Genomic DNA, 20,635 nt, shown 5'->3' on the forward strand with positions numbered 1-20,635 from the left:
CCTAGTGCCTGCCGTGTACGGGACACCCGGCTACACTACCAATGAAGGCATAGGCGGCTTGGCACAAGGTCAGCACCAGGGGAGGAAAGAACGGCACCGACAGGAGGCGAGGCAAGAACCAGATAGGCATAACACCTGGCCAAACGACTCGAATGAGAAGGGTAGACGATGCTGGCAGAGCCTGGAGGAAACAAGACTGGACCATCAGCACCAGGGGGAGAGAGAGGATATGGGGCGAGGGGGGTGAGACTGGCACAGGAAAGGAATGCAAGAAGGACCTGGCAACAGGCAAGCGGCGAGAAACATGCGGAGGATGGCGTTTGGGGAAGATATTGGCCCAGAATCAATGAGGGCAGAATGGAAAGGACATGGGAAGCGAGACTGGCATTAAATCAGTGGGAGTATTTGCACAGTATCAGAAGACAGATACCCGTACAACACTAGAGGAGGGCAGCAGGACTGGCTCCAGTGCTGGACTGGCCTACAGGGAACTCGAGCGAGTTCCTGGTGGGCCTCTGCACCATGAGCTTCTTTGTGAGGGTAGTCTTGCTTTCTACTCCCCTCAGAGGGGTAGAACTGTCTCATATGGTGTAAGACGGGGCCACTTTGAAAAAACATTTCCAGGGCCACGTTTGGCTCCCAGTCCACCACTGCCTGGCGCGTGCAGGTGATGAACTGAGGGAGGAAGCAAGATTAACACCGAGTTCGGGACGCGGCGTGAAAGGCGCAACTGTGGGGTCATTGGGGCCCGGGTCAAGATTGGCACGGGTCTAGGGGAGCATGACTGACGTGGTAAGAGAAGAGGCGTCATTGGTACAGCATCAGGGGAGGCAAGGGGCATAGAAGCAGAAGAGACCATACTAGCAAAGACTAGGAGGGCAAGAACAACACTCGCCTAGCACCAGGGAAACCAAGGAAGGCAGTGCTGTCACCGCTAGGCATGCCTGGCTGTCACTCACCGCCCCAGGCGAGGCAAGACTGATAGCAGACCAGGGGAGGAAAGGCGGTCACAGAACCAGGAGGACACAACTGGCACACAGGCGGGGGGGGGGGCGGCGGCATTGGTATGGAACCAGGAGGACAAGACTGCCACAGGCAGCGTTTAGAGTGGCACAGCTCCATTGGGGGAAACTTCAGGCATAGCGTCTGGGGCGGAGCGAGGCAGGCACTTCACCATAAGGGGACCAACTTGCTTAGTACCAAGGGGCAAGGTTGAAGCCGCCACATGGGGGGCACCCCGGCACAACCGGAGCCTCACAGGGGTGGAGAGTAGATATGCCACATTGAGCAGAGCTAAGACTGCCTCAGCAGCAGCAGGGGGAGACCTCGAGGGCTGGTTGGGGCAAACAGGGTCATAAATCAGTACTGAGGGGACATTTTGAGAAGAACTCAGCACAGAGAGGCAAATGGTGCAAATCTCCTCAATCAAGTCCAAATGGGGCAAAACTGCACACTGAGATGCACATCGGGGCAGGAGTGGACTTGGTATTGAGGGTAAAATGGGATAGGTCTGGGCACTGAGGGAACATTGGGCAAAACTTGGCAGAGAGGGGCAAACTGGGCCAGAACGCTTCACTGTGGGACAACATGGGGCAGAATGGGGTGCAGAGCGGCACATTGGCCAACACTCTGCATTATTGAAGGCACTTAGAAGCAGAGCAGGGGCCATACATGAGCACAGGATGAATTGGGTCTGGACTAGATAGTAAGGGGCAAACTTGGTCAGAACTCTGCACCGAGAACCAAAAGGGAGCTGCAGCAGGCACTACGGAGTACAATTGGGGCAGAACCCAACACTGAGTGGCAAATGGGGGCAATATTCCGCACTGCAGGCCACATGGGAGCACCTCTGGGCTCTGGGTGGGACAAATTGCGAGTTAACTTGGCACTGTGGGCAAATGGTAGCATAACCTGGCTCATGTGGAAACGTGTCAAAGAACTCAGTATTGAGGAACAAATAGGAGCACAGCTCTGCACTGGACCACCAGGGAGGCAAAACTCGAAACCAGGGGCAAATTGGGCCAGAAACCAGCATTGTGGGAAAGCGAAGCAGAATCTAGAATTGAGGGGATGATGGTGATAGAGCGGGCGCAGGGGTTAATGGGGCAGGTTGTTTCACTGTGGGACACAATTTAGCAGAGCAATGGGGGGGAAATTGGGGCTAAAACATGCTACTGAAAGGCACAATGGAAAAAACCAGCAAGGTGCAAATTCAGGGAAAGATTAGCAATTGGAGGGAAATTAAGAAATTAAGACAGAACTCAGAACTGAGGAGTACATGAGCGAGAAACCAACACCTAGGTTGGGAAAAAAAAATGTGCACTGTTGGAAAAGTAGGGGCATAACTCCACACTGTGGGGCAAATGGGGTAGGATTGGTTTCCAAGTGGCAAATTGAGGTAGAACTTCAAACTAAGCGGCAGACTGGAAAAGAATGTCTCATCTGGAGATTAAAGGAGTGCGAAATTAACAATGGGGGTCAGATGGGGCAGAACTGACCACTCAAGGCAAATTGGGACATGGTTCAGGACTGAGGGTCAAATGGGGACAGAACTTGGCACGGTGAGGCAAAATGGTTTAGAACGCAAGTCTGAGGGCCAAATGAGTGCAGAATTGGGCCAGAGCTCAGAATGGGACAAGTAGGGTCAGAATTGGATGCTAAGGGCCAAGTAGGGTGATAACTGGCCACTGATGGCCAAATCAAGGAAGAACACGAAAGCGAGGGGCACAGGATGCCATAGCTTTTCACAGAGAGGATAAAGTAGTATAAGTGGGCAATAGGGGCAAAATAGGGCCAAGCTAGACAGTAAGGGGCAAATGGGTTCACACGGATAAAACAGAAGGCTACATGCACATTGCTACAGAATTTTATACTGAGGAGCAAATTGAGGGAGAACATAGCAATGAGGGGCAAATGGGGACAGGACAGGACACTGAGGCAAATTCAGGAAGAATTTGTCCGAGAGTCAAATGGGGCGAAATGCTTCAATGAGGGACACACTTTAGCAGCGCACTCCACGGAGGGGAAAACGGGCAGAACAATGCACTCACGGGCAAACAAAGTGTAGAGGAGCAGCTTCGTATCTCTGCAGGAAATCCCGCCCCTACCTCCTGTAAATTGGAAGCCTGAGATTGTGCCATGCTTGACACCAGCAGTTGTGACCATACAACAGCGAATAGTTGAAAGAAGATACCCACTGAGAAAACCGTATCAAATCTATTCCCGCAGAGACGATAATCTGAGGGAAGAACTCCCTGAAGGAATATGAAAATGAGTGAAGAGGAGCTGGTTACGTGACAAGAGACAAGCGTGACACACTAAGAATACTGACTGAAGAGAACGAATGGACCTTATAGAAACTGATGATAAAGTTAAGAATCGTGTAAACTTTCATATGTGAAACGAAGATTCCACGTATGTGACGCACCGCAGAAAATGCAAGCAGTTCAATAACTGTACAGATGCAGCAATGCAAGTAGATTAAGTGATCATAGAAACTGGCTATATGTAGTGAATAGACTGCAGGCGGAGCCGCCATTGTATAGAAGCTGGACATCTGTGTCATGAATTTTATTAACCCCGTACCTGTGGAGAGGAAAAGCCGAGAACTGTGTTGCAGTAAGAATAAGCTGAGATCGTGGATACGAATGGCAAGGCTGTTTTGCCTGGAGACAAAGTCAAAGCAGCCAAGGCCGGTTATCTATTCTTGAAGGTGGTGAACATGAGAAGCTGAATCATCCCTCGTTAAGGTGCAAAGAAAGAACGCCACGTGTGCCAAGTTTATTCATTTAAGACATTTAAATTCTGAAAAATGGTCCAAATCGTGGTCTCCTGTCACGTGAGCCAAGGATAGAAATAGAGTTGAGCATGGAGTTCGAGGACTACAATAGTTCATGCTCACACTTGCTTATATTCCCAGATACAAGAATACTCTGGATGGCCAATTTCAAAGACAATCTACATGGCAGAAGCCATGGGTGATGGGAGACGTTGGGCTAATTGGGTGGGGAGGTAAAGTCAAGTCCACCTCCTGGCACCTGGGTCTGAACTCACTTGCTGCTAAGTGAACCGAATGTTCCAGACATGGCACGAGCGTGCCAACCATTTGTGGAGGGTCATATAACAAAGGGCCTTATACTTTGAGAGCCAATGATATACCATGTACTTAATGTTGTTGAAGATGATATGTTTTAAACAGTACATATCCAATTGTAATCCCACCCCTTATAGAAAGTATATTTAAATATTCCCCTTGAGCCTATCACACCCATTCATAGGGTTTTCTCATTTGCCACATAGTGTGAAAACAAAATCAAAATATCGAGGCTGAGTACCCCAAAAGGAAATACACCGGACACGGGTTACAAAGGAACATACAAAGTACTTTAATTTATACTGAATTCAGTTACAAAGAACAGAGCAAAATCAGATAGCTATCGGCCCTCAGTGCAACATAGCGAACCTCAGCGTGGTTCAGTGTGTTCAGTGAGAGACGCTGTACATTAGAATTCATGGCTCTTTTATACTATTTGTGAACACAATGTCCAATCCTACTTCGGGTTAATATTCCTCTAATACTTTACTGATCTAGGGTTCATGCCGAGTTCGCATATCCACATCTAACTGGTTCGTTTTTAATACATGTATCAACAAGCCTACACGACAACTGTGTATTCTGGGATTTCCCATGCAGGTCTTCTCAAACATTAATACAATGTAGTTAAACAAGTGTTCTACGTTCAGTATTTGAATACATTGTTCTCAACATATGCTCGTGGATTAGTTTAATTGCACGAGTAATCCTTTACACACAGGTCAACGAAGGACAAGGTCTCAGTTCACAACCTCAACAATTGGCCTGCAGGCAAGTTACACATTAGCTACATGCAGAGGTCAAGACGGCCATGTTGTATTTCGGATTGACATCGTCCACCATTTTAACTCACAGGGTGACTTTACAAAAGCAGACCTTAAATGGTGGATTGACCTAAAATGGCGGCTTACATTGATTTTAAGGTCAGGACCTTGCAACACGGATTTCTTCGCAAGTGACTTATAAGCAGCTTGGCGTAGGCCAATATACATATATTCATAGCAATAGGAGGCACAATATAATTTCTCATTTGACAAACACTCCTTTTGACCTATGACAAGTGCTAAACTACTTCTGATCAGCTTGCAAATAACTCCATGCATTATCGTCCATGCACCCTGAATCTCTGTTGGAAATATCTATTGCCATTAGGTAATTCGCTAAAATTTCTTTCAACACATATTCTTAGGAAGTTTTATCTGGGGCATACACTTTATGTCCTATCATACCTATCGCTTGTGCGCAACATCCCCCTGGCATCGAACATATACTAGGTAGACACTGAATACAACAACAAAGGAACAACAGAATTCCCAAAATAATCAGCAAGACCGAAAGTACCTTCTAACCCCAAGATCACAAGAAGTGCCAGAACCAAGCGCTAAGATCCCAGTCTCCCTCGGGAACATGCACTTCTGAACTAAGGACGTGCAGATTCTGTATTCCCTTGAAGATAGTTGGGGAGGAATCTGGTGCAAAAACACAGCAAGCGGACCCCACTAATTTACACATTCCACCACGTTCAGCCAGAATGACATCTAATGCCATCCAGTTCTGAAGTGCTACCAGTCTTATCGCCTTCTGTTCTAATGTCATATTATGTCCGTAGTCCGGTTGATGGTTCTCTCCAGTACTCTCGCTAGTCTTCTGATATCTTCGGAATTCGCTATTTGCCCCCAAAATGGCACAATTGATTTTGCTATATCTCCCAAGATTTGTGCTGGAGTGTCACCATTCTCGTCCCGCCATGGACGAGCCTTTGAAACTTCTATTGTACTAGCTATAAACACCCCAGGTAACAGGATCCCTAAATAACTGGATCCCTGCCAATCCCTGGGCAACCATGGAAATGCTACATTACCGCAGACAAAGTAGACAGGTTCGCCTACATACAAAGGTCTGTTTTCTCCAGTCAAATTTGCAACATTGGCACAACCTAGAAAATCTCCATGGACTGAGTGCCATTCCTCTGTAGGCAGAAAGAAACTGAATCGGGGCTATGGTTGACAGTATAAGAAGGAGGCATGGCATCCTTATTGCCTATCAGAGCCATCTTAAAGGAAATCAAAGATTGGAAGGGACGAGATAGTCTGTCAGAAGGCCTAATAGAAGCAACGTTAGGCTTACTCCTGTTTGCGAAAAAAGCGAGCATCCCAGGGGAGTCAAAACTCGTTCCTCAAAACTATTCATATTAGTGCCGTCAAAGTTCCCTGAGATGCTATCATTCTAACGGCCAAAGAACAGTGCTCTAAGAGAAGCATAACAAGCAGTTGCCAAAGGTAAAGGATGAATATACCAACCTAGCCCCTTATCCCCATGTTGCGGTAAATGTGAGCAGACCCAGCAGTTGGACTTATTAAAAATGGCATGCGTTGCATTCATGATAAGTAGCAGAGTATTATTGTGGTACCTTTGTCTATGCTGAGAGTCCCTAGGGGACAGAGTATGCAAATGTACAAAGGGAGTAGGAACAGTAGGTACATCTTCAGTAGGCAACAAGGATTCTAAAGGATGCGTTTCCTCGAGGTACCACAATCCTAACACAGTGACTATTATAAAACCAAATATCATTATAAAAACACAACAATACATTTTCGGGGCCCAGGTGCATTGTTCATTGTCCCGGGTGGTCACACAATCATTTACAAGTCCCATACGAGCGGTAGCAGGCATTGTAGTCTTCAAACGGAACCCCCAAATTTCGTTGCTGGAGACATCCCGGCCGCGCAACTTCTTAGTCCTTCCACAACCCTAGCCAAAAGAATCCCTTTTCTCAAATTTGGGCAAAAACAAGCCCTCAATGATCCTTTCCTTCTCCGAAATGCACAGCCGAACCGTGCCTTAAGTATATCAGATGCACAGCAAAACTGTGCCGTAAGTCTATTTTCTTGGACGCAGATTGTACCTTGCTTTTCCCGGTACTGATTGATCCGGAAACAATGTGTCGTCACTACCTGTTGGAAGCAACATATCAGAAACAAGTGACAATGCTGAATTTGAAACAACAGTTTCCGGATGCAAAACTTGTGGAGAGTGTGGAGACAAAATGGCTGCTTCCCCAAGCCTTACGGGCTCCGAAAGATTCTCCGACACACTCTCAGCGCTATTTACTGCTTTGGGATCGTTGGTTGCAGCGTTAGCGAGGGGTTCTGTTTCTTCTGTATCGTGTGGCACTGGGTGAGGAAGTTTCTTTACGTGCGACGCGTGGATCCAATTCTTTCTTCCAGAAACCCGTACTGCTGTTTGGGTGACCAACAGGACTTGGAACGGGCCCCGCCAGCGAGGTGCAAGGCAGGAAGAGCGCTCAAATGCCATGATGAGCACCCAGCTCCAGGCCGTATGCTGTGGCCCGGGCCCTCGTATCGCACAGGTAAAGCCTCTCGCACCTGGTGATAAATCCAATACAGGTTTTTAGTCAACTGGCTACAATAATCTGAAAGTAATACATTTTCAACATTTCTTAAAGAGCTACATTTAGGAAGGTTCCAGATATTGGCAGGTCTCCCCATTACCACCTCAAATGGAGAGAGCCCAGTGTTAGTTTGAGGGGTTGTATGCATGGATAATAACACGATTGGTAAGGCGTCCAGCCATTTTAATTTACTGCCAGCACACGTCTTAGCGAGCTTGTTCTTGATGATACCGTTGTGTCTTTCTACTAGTCCGGCGCTCTGAGTTTGTCTGGCCGAATGGAATCGTTTGTCAATTTGCAATGCTGTACATATCTGTAGAATTACAGCAGCGATAAAATGCGGACCATTAACCGACCAGATAACTCTCGGCAAACCGAACCGTGGGAAGAATTCCTTTAACATGGTCTTTGCAGTGGTCATGGCTGTAGCGTCTTTAACAGGGAAAGCCTCGACCCACTTACTAAAGGCGCAAATGACCACAAGGACATATTTTAGATTGTTACATCGCTCCATTTCAATAAAGTCAAAGTGGATCACTTCAAACGGGACAGAAGGAGGCCCAAAGCTACCTCTTGGAGTTGCTGTCCCCTTTCCCACATTGTGTTGTAGGCAAATCATGCAATTTTGGACATAATGCTGGGCAATTTTTGAAATCTTATCATTCACCCAGACTTTCTCTAACATTCTCGTGATCTGTTGAGCGCACACATGTGTGGGACCGTATGCCATGGTAACCATCATTACTATATAGGCATTAGGAAGCAACCATTTCCCTTCAACCATGTCCACCCAACACCCATCATCATCGAGTTTCCCCAAGCCCTCAGCCCACCTCTTGGATTCTTCTAATGTGGCATCGGCTTGGATATCCCGTACAGACCCAACACCCTCATCCATTGCATAGGCATCTACAGTCTCCCTTGAAACATCCATCTCCGTGAAGAGATCAGAGGCAGTTTGTCTAGCTATTTGATCAGCGAAAGCCTTCCCTTTCCCTACATCATCTATAATCTTGCGATGTGCTGCGCACTTAATGATTGCTAACTGACTAGGGAGCGCAAGCGCTGAAAGCAATTGTACTATCAGGGAGCCATGATGGATCTTGGTGCCATGCGAAGTTAAAAACCCTCTCTCTGACCAAAGTCTCCCAAAGTTGTGAGCCACCCCAAAGGCATACTGGCTATCAGTATATATGTTTACTGTTAGCCCTTCGGAAAGCTCACAAGCTCGAGTCAATGCTATAATCTCTGCGGCCTGCGCAGAGTTATGCGTAATTCTCTTGGTTTCCACAACCGTCAATGTAGTGACTGCATAAGCAGCTGTGGATGTACCATCCAGTAGTTTGAAGCAGGAGCCATCACAAAACAGCTCCCCTTGTGGGTTATCCAAAGGAGTGTCCCTCAAATCAACTCTGCCTTTTGTATCTTGTTCAGTAGTATACAGGCAGTCATGTGACTCTTCGTCACCGCAAACAGTATTTTGCGGGAAATGTAGGAGTTCAGCCGGATTAAGAACGCAGCACCTCCTAATTTGAATGTGGGGAGCAAACAAGATTAATTCATATCTTGTCATTCGTGCGGAAGTGAGGTGTTGCGTTTGGGTTTTGTTCAATAGAATATCTACAGAGTGAGGCACCATCAGGGTTAAATCATCACCTAGGACCATTCCCTCACTCTGTTTTACAGACGCAGCAGCAGCAGCGACAGCGCGCAAACATCTTGGCAAAGCGCATGCAACAGGATCAAGGGCGGAAGAGTAGTAACTGCATGGCCTATTCTTCCCTCCATGTTCCTGCGTTAATGCAGCCAAAGCACATCCATCACATTCATGCACAAACAACACAAAGGCCTTCTCATAGTTCGGTGTGCCCAAAACTGGCGCCGGACATAATGCAGTCTTGAGCAACTCGAATGAATGTTGATGTTCCGTATTCCATGGCAATGGTGAAGAAATACCCTTCTTCGTCAAGGACAACATCGGTTTTATCACTAGTGAGAAGTTTGGGATCCATAACCTACAGTAAGAAGCCATACCTATCAAGGCTCTAACTTCCTTTTGTGTATTTGGGACAGACATGCCAGAAATGTGTTTTATTCTTTCAGGTGTCAATCTTCTTCACTCCTTTGACAGGAGATAGCCTAAATAGGCGACCTCCTGGCAACAATATTGAAACTTTTTGAGCGAAGCTTTGTGACCATGCTTAGCTAGATGGATGAGCAACAACACAGTGCCCTCTTTACAAGAGCTCTCAGAGTCAGCGGCTAAAAGCAAATCATCAACATATTGAAGCAACATACAAGTAGGGGGCAATCCAAGGGTATCAAGCTGCTCTTTCAAAGCCCTACTATAAATACTAGGACTCTCAGTATAGCCTTGAGGTGCACGAGTAAATGTGAATGAGCGTCCCCCTAAGGTGAATGCGAACAAGTATCTACTATCCTCATGTATAGGAATACTGAAGAAAGCATTCTTTAGGTCCACAACACTGAAGTGAGTAGCCGTAGCTGGAATCATGGTTAATATTGTCGTCACATCAGGCACATTTGGAAATTGCGGAGCGACGACTTTATTAATGGCACGTAAATCAATTATAAAACGAAATGGAATTGCATTATCACCTTTTTTGTACACGGGTAAAATCGGACTATTGCACAAATTTCCTGCAATCTCCTCAATCACCCCACGATGCACAAAATCGGAAACAATGCTCTTCAAAGCTCGCTCGCCTTCAACTGAGATCTTATACTGTGGAATACGGGGCAGCTTAATTCCATGTTTCAAAACAATTTTAACAGGCTCAATCTGCGAAACACCGACATCATTGTCATCAACTGCGCACAAACACTCTGGTACATTATTGAATTCTGGCGGCAAAGGTCCAGTCAAGAATTGCGAAACAGAACATTGCTGTGGTGAAATCGTCAAACGCACTCCATCAGAAAAACAATGAATTACCGCATTTAATTCCTTCAACAGATTCAACCCCAGCAAATTCTCTCCACAATTCGAAGTCAAGAGAAATGGACAGTGGTCCGTAAAGGGACCCAAAGAAATAGGTACCGGTGAAGAAACCAGACAAACAACTGGTGTGCCAGAAAACCCTAAAGAAACATTGGTTTGCCCTGACAGTGGAATGTTTGGAACCCGAGAATGATCAATGGAGCACTTCTGTGCTCCAGTGGCTATCAAAAATTGATGTTTCCTATTTCCCACTACCATTTCAACATAGGGACCTTTCTGATTAACGGGAATAGGTGTAGGTTCCAAACCCTGCTTCGGGCAATCCTAACGAAACAAAATATCATCAAAAGGAAGCTCTTCAGATAGATATGCAGCAGAAGGATGATCAAATATGTCTCTAGTATCCACACTCGAAGTCTGATTATCCTGTAAAAAAGGTTGTTGGGGATCCTGCGAAAACTGGCCTCTGCCAGGGCCCCCTACACCCGGGCGACCTCTGGATCATCTACCCATATTTCCAAATGTGTTATTCGACCTCTGTCAAAGGACGGGGCATTGTGCACGCCAAAGACCCTCCTGGCGACAATAGGCACACTGGTTAATATTCACAGGACCCAAGGGCACATTCCCTTGTGGAACATACTGACCTCTAATCTGCGAACTAACCCCTCTGGGGCCTCTAACAATTTGCTGTAACAATACTTTAGTCTTCAAATCACCTTTTCTCTTCTCCACTCTATCTTTTTCATTATTGACACGGTTCTCGTAGTACTGAGCCATGTGCAGTACTTCTGATTGGGATTTCGCCTGCCAATCGCTCTCAGAAGACATAATGTGTGACTGGATGTCAGGCAGCAATCCACGTACAAATTTGTCAACAAATAACCTTTTCCCAGACTCTGTGCCTAAGTCTTGTCCACTGAAATCCGAGAATACCTGTTCGAACCGATTAAAGAACTCGGTAGCACCCTCAGATTTTCCTTGGAAACAGGCCGTAAGCTTGTCCCAAATAATTCTCTTTTCGGGGATTATAGTTTTCAGTTTTGCAATGATTCTGTCAGGCAAAGTTAGTATCACCTGAGGTGGTCTCTCACCAGCTGGCCTTTCCCCATCAAGCCTAACTATGTTAGCCCATGTATCTCCCAACCCTGGTACATCGTCTATAGTTCTAACTTGTTTCCACAAATCTACAGGCAGGAGTACAGGGAATAGCAAATCAATGTCGCCTGGGGTAAACACTGAGGACTGCAAAACGAACTCTATCTCTTTATAGAACCCTGTCGGATTTTTCCTAATGTCAGGAATAGTTTGTCTAATAGTATTCACTTCCTGTCGTGAAAACGGGACGTGAACAAACTGCGATACATAATGTGCAGGAATGTCCACAGCAGGTGTACCTGCTGCAGCATTAGCAGGAATCTCAACCTTTGGGACAAATGTCGGAGGAACCTCTCTCATAGGCAACTGAGATGTAGGCAACTCCGAACGCTTTCTAAGCAACAGAGCTAAGTCGAGCGCTAAAGCAGTTGAAGAAGTGTCAAGTGAAAAAGCTCTCTTATAAATGGTCAATAACTCTGTGGGACAACTAACCTTTCTCTTTAAACATTCATCCTGCAGGTACTCTACCATTACCTGTATCACTTTCCTCTGCATTTCTAGCGTATATTGACTGTATGTGTCATATACCTCAACTGGAGTTATCGATATGTCTGAAATCCATCTAATCGCATCTTTTGTACAAATTCGCGCCTCCTCAGATGTCGATTTACAACACGGAAGAAATCGTTTCTGTACATACATACTTTCTTCTTCGTCATCCTCATTCCGTAACCTTTCCAATTCCTTTCTATACTCAAATATCCTCTCAACATGCTCATGTACCTTCTCCACAGTGTCTCTTGAAAACGCTAAAGTATTCAGGTCCCTCAACCCTTGTAGGAGGTCTGCATTATTTAATTTACCCCACATTACACATAAATTAATCCCTAAACCTTCAATGAAAACATTTTTCTCAGGAAAATTATCCATATTAGAAAGTGTGGCAAGAACATTAGCTCGATCATCTCTCTCCATACAATGCTTAGCCCATGCAAACAAATCCGGTTTCTTTTCTGTAGGAACAGTATTACGAGTAACAATCCTCGGCCCCGCACCCTGATCAACTACAAGCGGTACAGAACTACTTGGGAGTGAGGGTGCAGGCAAATTCAATGGAGGTACTATTACTGGTGCAATGGGAAGAGGCAGAGGAGCAGGTGGAGGAACAACAACCGGAGGAATAGGAACAACAGGTTGAGCAGGAAGGGCAGGAATAACAGCAGGAAGAGGTACAGCAGGAGGAAGAGGAACATACGGAGGTGGTGCAGAGGCACCAGGCCTTCGTTCATTTAACAATTTGTCGATAAACTCATCAGAAACATGAAGATCTTTAGAAGGATAGATTTTCTGAATACCGAGTGAGAAAGCCCTGTCCATATTCCTAACCGACTCAGACTGTTTGTCCTGATCATATAACAACGCCTTTTCAGCATTTGTTTTATGACGGCGCACATGTTTTTCCCTACTTTTAAGCTGCTGCAACGCTTCTCTTTTCCAATTTTGCAAAACATCAAATGCTGCAGGTCTGGCCTTCTTTTTTAACAAGACTGACTCTAAATATTCAATACGAGGGATCTCACAACTACCATTGACTGGCCACTGAAGTTCCGAGGCATGTCTGGTTTGTCTGTGCCAAAGTTTATTAAATACTACACTTCCAATGCCATGCTTACAGTACATAGTACATGCCGTTGACCCCTCATGTGGTGCCTGACGGCTAAATTCCAAAGATTGTCTATTGCTGCGGAATAATGCCCTAAAGCAGCTAGACAATTTCCCAGGCATTTCTCAAATACTCGGTGTTACCTGGTCAATAATTGTGTCTGCAGATACAATGCGCCAAATTCAAATTGTCAGGGTTGAATTACGAGTCAGGTAACGACTCACCTGACCAAACCTAAGGAGGACCAATCGGTTTACAAAGGACTTCCCTAACGAATTTTACCTTGTGTAGGGTGATTTCGGCAAATCTGCCCGCCTCAAAAAATTGACCCTCGTCAAGATGCCGTCTGAGACCACACGGCTATCGTCCAGGGAACGGATCGTGCAGCGCTGTTGAGGTGTCGCGTCTCGTTCAGTCGGGCCCGTTATGTCACACCGTCCGATCCCGGTCTGATAGCGTGCGTCAACCTTCAATAACTCGGCATCAATCTTGAGGGTCCCTATTCCGGGCGCCAACTGTGAAAACAAGGAAATAATATGAGGCAGGGTAACCAAAAAGGAAACACACCAAACACAGGTTACAAAGGAACATACAAAGTACTTTATTTTATACTGAATCCAGTTACAAAAGAACAGAACAAAATTCAGATAGCTATCGACCCTCAGTACAACACAGCGAACTCCGGCGTGGTTCAGTGTGCTCAGTGAGTGCAAATATTCATTGAAACAGTCAGGCTTTTTTACATTTCTCCAGCCTGTTGTCCAGCCTTTCTGCAGGTTAACCATTCCATAAATAAGTTACTGCTCTAGGGTCCCTTGCCAGGTCAAATCTAGTTCATCTTAGGTTTATACATTAACAAGAAGAAATGGTAATAATGTATGCTCTAGGCCTAACATTACAATGCGGGACTTAGTTTATACAATGTAGTTAAGCAGGTGTTCTCATTCAATTACAGATCAGTTTCGGTGATACAGGTAATCCATTGCACACAGGTCAGCAGAAGGACAAGGTCTCAGCTCATGACCCTAACAAGTGGCCTGCAGGCAAGTTATACATTAGCTGTACAGAGGTCATGACAATCGAGTTCTGTTCTGAATAACATAGGCTACCATTTTAGCTCACATGGTGACTTTATAGAGCAAGAAAACCTAAAATGGCGGCTTGACCCAAAATGACAGTTTACATGGTTTCTAAGGTCAGGACCTTGCAATGCAAGTTTATTCACATGTAGTTTATAAGAAGCTTGTTAGCAGCGTGGCGTAGGCCAATATACATATATTCATAGCAATAGGAGGCACAATATAATTTCTAGTTTGACAATATGACAGCTTTATTATTTTCCTGTGTACATTTACACACAAGTTTAGAGCAGAGGGCAGTGCAAAGGTCAGGTTACTTGACACAAACAAGAACACTTCTTTTGATTTTTATCTACATCAGTGGTCTTCAAACTTTTTTGGCCAGGGCCCCCCTGAGCAAAATTTGGGCAGGTCGGGACCCCCCAGAAATGCCAAATGGACAGTATATATTGCGCGCCGTCACCTGCTCCCATCAAAGTCGCTGGGCTCCCTCATCCCACTCCTACCCAGTCGCTGGTCTCTCCCCACCCCATCACACACCCAGGGCTCTCCCCACTCTGCTCCCATCACTATCCCATGGTTCCCGCCCATTGTGCTCCCACCATAGTCCCTCGGTTCCCCCATCCCGTTCCCAACACAGTCTGAGGGCCAGTGGCGGCTGGTGAATCTTTTTTAAGTGGAGGGGCATTAAGGGGAGGTTCGGGGGGGTTTCCCCCTGTGAATTTTTTTTTAAATAATAGGTTAAAATGTTGCATTGTAGAGCATACTTTTAACAAAAAATGGGTAAATAGCCAAACAGTTTGCAATTGTTGCTGGGAGTCCAGGGGGCAGGCATTGATATTTTATTTCTATCGCGCTCGTACACAAGTGTTTCAGAGCGTGACAAGGCAAGGGAGGGGAACAGAGGAGAATAAAACAGCGATCTTACTAGGCCCAGTGACATTGAGAACGCGCAAGTGTGAGGGGAAAAGTGCATGGAAGGGGGGAGAAGTGGAAAGTGCGAAGCAGAGGAGAAACAGATAAATAACAATAAATAAATAATAAAGGCAACAAACAGTGGTAGTGCAGCCAGCAATTTGCAAGTGCTACGTTTAAGGCAGCAGACAGGGTAGGTCTGATAAGTGCAGGAAGAAAGATGGTTCTCCTCAAGTTTTAGAGTGGCAGGGCGCTGTTCCAGAGGGAGGCCCCAGCCGAAGACGGAGATCTACCCCCAGCTCGTTTCTTTGATAAACGACTGACCCTGAGGGAGTTGGAGGTAGAGGAGTGAAGAGCTCGAGAGGGGAGGTATTTGCGGAGGAATAGCTGAAGGTATTTTGGACCGAGGCCCCAGAAAGCCTTATGGACAAGGCAGAGGGTTTTGAATGATAGATGTCCGGTAAAAAGATACCATCCCTGTCCCCTGGGCCCCACTGGTCCTAACACAATGAACATGATTATGTGTATATGCAAGGCGCTGCACATTCATACAGCAATCACTCTATCATTCACATGAGCATCCATCACCATACACTCACTCATAACGCATCCATACACATGTTTAAATAAAAACAATGAACATAAACGTACCTTCTGCATTGGCCTGTGTGTGGGTGCTGCTCCAGCTGCTCTGTCCGTATGTGCGAGGAGGCGCAGGAGCTCCCCCTCGGACATACAGACATGCAGTGCCCCAGCCAGCATTTCCAATGAGCTATGCAATGCTGGCGAAGCAAAACGCCCCAGCACTTGCATGGCTCAGTGAGCATGTGCGGCTGGGGAACTAAACTGAACTGTCAAAGGGAAACAGTGTTTCCCTTTGACAGTTCAGCCAGCCCAGGAGCACTCCATTAGCTGGATAAAGCAGCTGAGGGAGCGCTCACTGTTTCACTGGGCTGGCTCCTTAGCTCCTCCATAATGGGTGAGGGGCCACTATGCAGTTAGTAATGTTGACCATTGTTGCTGAATATATCACAATTTACTTACATTTTAACACAAAGCACCCCTTTGGGTACTATTGAAACAGTGGGCTTCATAACTACTCTGGCGGTAGCTGTGCCGGTAAAACCGGCACGGCTGCCACTGGAGTTGCATCCGGGTCTGGCACCCGCGAATGGGCAATTACTAGGTCATGCCGAGTTAGGCGGACATGATAATTGCCCTTTCGAAGGTGCCGGTAGATCCCCATTCCCATTTGAGCCCCATATGGCTCAAATGGGAAGGGGGAGCTCGGATGCACCGGCACCGTTAATAACGGTGCTGGTGCATCCGACGAGCTGAGGTCAGACCTGGCGGGGGCTGTCAAGCACCCACGAGCACAACTCTTACTATGGCGGAACGGTAGCAACGGTGCCGGTAGCTTACCAGCACCGTTGTTACTGGTCCGCCATAGTAGTAATGAGGCCCAGTCTGTGACTAAAGGAATGAATATCCATTTATAACTGTGGGCCACTTTTTCATTGTTGCCTGAGACAGTTTCATGCTTCAGCCCGCCCATGTGGGCCACCCCTGCCCATTTCTTCCAATCTAAAAAAAAAAAAAAAAAAAAAAAAAAAAATCTTTTTTCATGCTGAGCTCTCAGGGCCCCCCTGGGATGCACCCGCGGACCCCTAGGGGGTCGCGACCCACAGTTTGAATACCACTGATCTACATGGTTGTAATTGCACGCCATGGATAAAAGCCTCTGAAACAGAATGTATTTCTCTGAAGCCTTTCAAAAAAACTGCACATTATGATAAAAGGAATGGTTTATTTCCATTCAGCTTCTGCTGCACTATGCATATTTATTTTCCTAGCATTTTAGGATTGTATAATTAATAAGATGGAAAACTAAGTTGCAATTGAGAATTCATATTTTTGAACAAATTATGCTTTTTTCAAGTGAAAGCAAACCAACAAACCAGTATTGCACAATTGTATTTTTCAGAGTTCCGGTGCTGTGTGCATAATCGTGCAGAAGCAGATCATTTTTACACTTATAATTTAACTTACACTCTACTTATAAAAACAGTGTGTAAAATGATGACTATGCACAGTCTAGTTTACATTCATTCAGCCTTGCAGTCAATGGGGTACATTACTATAAATGGTCAATGGCAGCAGAGTCTTTGCTCAAGGGTGAGTGATTGTCATTACACCAATCACAGGTGTTCTAACCTCTCAAATCTTCAAGACTACAATTAACACATACAAACCCTGACTCTCCTGCAAGCACTGTTAAAAACAAAGAAATGAAAGTTACATTGGTAATTGAAATAGAAACTCAGCAACACCTATCCCTTTGATAATCCAGATAGGTATTTAACTTTATGTAGCGCTTCATACATGGTTCGTCCAACATCTACGTACTGTGATTATTATACCTCAGTCGACACTCAGTTAACCGACCTCTGAAGGATATTAGCCAATGAGATAGCTCCGCCGGTTGAGCACTAGTTGCTGCAATCTGTGCGTGAACTGTATGTTGCAGGTTTGAAATCCCAGCAAAGCCAACTCAGCCTTTTATCCTTTCGAGGTCAATAAAGGAGTTCTGAATAGCCATTTGACCAAGAGAATCAATATATAATTTAGCATGGAGTCCTTGCCTCTCTGCACTGTTGTATCATAACATTGGCATACCATTGTGTAGTAATAGCTCCACGAAATGAGGACTTTCATTAAACATCAAAAGACAATTCTGCTATCGAACCTCAAAACACACAATACAATTCATGTTTGCTTTTCTATGTAATTGGCTAGGTTTTTGTGTTTTCAACATTTAAACATATACAGGAGAGATCAAATGGCCAGACATTAGAGAAATATTGAAAGATGTATTCTGTCACAATAATACTAATAATAATAACTTTCATTTATATAGTGCTACGAACCCTCAGGCATCTAAGCGCTGCTCATTATTACACACTTTTCGACCTCAGAAGGATAAAAGGCTGAGTTTGGCCCTCAAAGCAAGGATGTCAAAGCAATCGCTCTACTCGCTGTGCTATCTGACTGGCTATGATGCAGAAATGTGCCGCATAGTAATGATTTCCATACAGTTTTTGCACACGTCGCCTGGATGTCACATACAATTTACTCTCTTGCAAAGGATAAAAGTCATTTTTACTCTCTTAAAATCACATTTACTCTCAAAGTTTAAAAATAGGGAGTAAAATACTCCAACCTCAACATCTTATCTGTAGCATTGGCTGCACCTACCATGGTGCAAAGGGATAACGCTAAACCACTGGTAACCCCCAAAGGGTTTGGGGTGCCAACCTACAGATTTGGGCCTAGGGTGTCTAAGCCACCAAGGAAAACAGGGAACCCTATGCATTGCCAAAAACAAGACACCTGTGGGAATCCACAAAGGTCTGACTTGCGCAAATCACCCCAGAATTTATTACTAACACTCCCTGGCAAAGTCTGAAATTTGAGGAAAAAAGCAAAATTTTCAGACATTTCACTCTGCCCACCCACTGAAACACACTGCCAACAGTTCATGTCCTACCTTTCCGCGTTCCCAAAAGTGTTCTGATGAAATCGGTACCTCACATGTGTGGGTGCACCTACCTGGGCGCAGAGGGAAAAAGCTAGACCACTGGTAATCCCAAGTCTTTCGGCAGAGCAGATTTTGCAGAATTTTGCTCATGTGGACGACCTACAGATTTGGGCCCAGGGTGTCGAAGCCACCAAGGAAAACAGGCAAACTCATGCATATCTGAAGAGAAGACACCTGTAGGAATCCACAGAGGTCTGACATGCGCAAATCGCCCCAGAATGTATCCCCGGCAAATTCCAAAATTTGGCAAAAAACCCACAATTTTCAGACATTTCACTCTGCCCACCCACTGAAACACGCTAACACGTAGCATGAAACACGTAGTACATGTCCTACCTTCCTGTGTTCCCACGGGTATCCCAATGAAAACGGTACCTCACATGCGTGGGGGCACCTACCTAGGTGCAAAGGGAAAAGGTTAAACCACTGGTAACCCCAAGTCTTTCGGCAGAGCAGATCTTGCAGGATTTTGCTCATGTGGACAACCTACAGATTTGGGCCTGGGATGTCGAAGCCACCAAGGAAAGTAGGCAAACTCATGCATATCCGAAGAGAAGACACCTGTAGGAATCCACAGAGGTCTGCTTGCGCAAATCGCCCCAGAATGTATTATTCACAATCCCCGACAAAGTCCAAAATCTGACAAAAAACCCACAATTTTCAGACATTTCACTCTGCCCACCCACCGGAACATGCTGCCAACTACACATGTCCTACCTTCCTATGTTCCCATGGGTGTCCCAATGAAAACGGTACCTCACATGTGTGGGGGCACCTACCTAGGCACAAAGGGAAAAGGCTAAACCACTGGTAACTCCAAGTCTTTTGGCAGAGCGAATTTTGCAGGATTTTGCTCATGTGAACAACCTACAAATTTGGGCCTAGGGTGTCGCAGCCACCAAGGAAAACAGGGAACCCCATGCATTTCCAAAATGAAGACACCCGTGGGAATCCACAGAAGTCTGACTTGCGCGAATCGCCCCAGAATGTATTACCCACAATCCCCAGCAAAGTCCGAAATTTGGCAAAAAAAACACAATGTTTCGAAATGTTCACTGTGCCCACCCACCGAAACACGCTACCAACAACACATGTCCTACCTTCCCTCATTTCCACATGTGTCCAAACGGAAATGGTACCTCACATGTGTGGGTGGAATGACCTGGTCGCATAGGGAAAAGGCTAAACCACTGGTAACCCCAAGTCTTTCGGCAGAGGAGATTTTGAGGAATTTTGCACTTGTGGACAGCCTACAGATTTGGGCCTGGGGTGTCGCAGCCACCAAGGAAAACAGGGAACCCCATGCATTTCTGAAAAGAGGACACCTGTGGGAATCCACATAAGTCTGACTTGTGTGAATCGCCCCAGAATTTATTACCCACAATCCCTGGCAAAGTCTGAAATTTGGCAAAGAAAACACAATCTTCGGATATTACACTCTGCCCACCCACCGAAACACACCGCCAACAATGCATGTCCTACCTTCCCGCGTTCCCACAGGTTTCCTGATGAAAACGATACCTCACATGTGTGGGTGCACCTACCTGGGTGCAAAGGGAAAAGGCTAAACCACTGGTAACCCAAAGTCTTTCGACAGAGCAGATTTAGCGGGATTTTGCTCATGTGGACAACATACAGATTTGGCCCTAGTGTGTCGAAGCCACCAAGGAAAAAAGGGAACCCCATGCATTTCTGAAAATGAAGACACCCGCAGGAATCCACAGAGGTCTGACTTGCGCGTATCGCCCCACAATTTATTACCCACGATCCCTGGCAATGTCCGAAATTTGGCAAAATAAACATGTCCCACCTTCC

Source organism: Ambystoma mexicanum, chromosome 9 (genome assembly GCF_040938575.1).
Source record: "Ambystoma mexicanum isolate Mex_15411 chromosome 9, UKY_AmexF1_1, whole genome shotgun sequence".
Classification (NCBI taxonomy): domain Eukaryota; kingdom Metazoa; phylum Chordata; class Amphibia; order Caudata; family Ambystomatidae; genus Ambystoma; species Ambystoma mexicanum.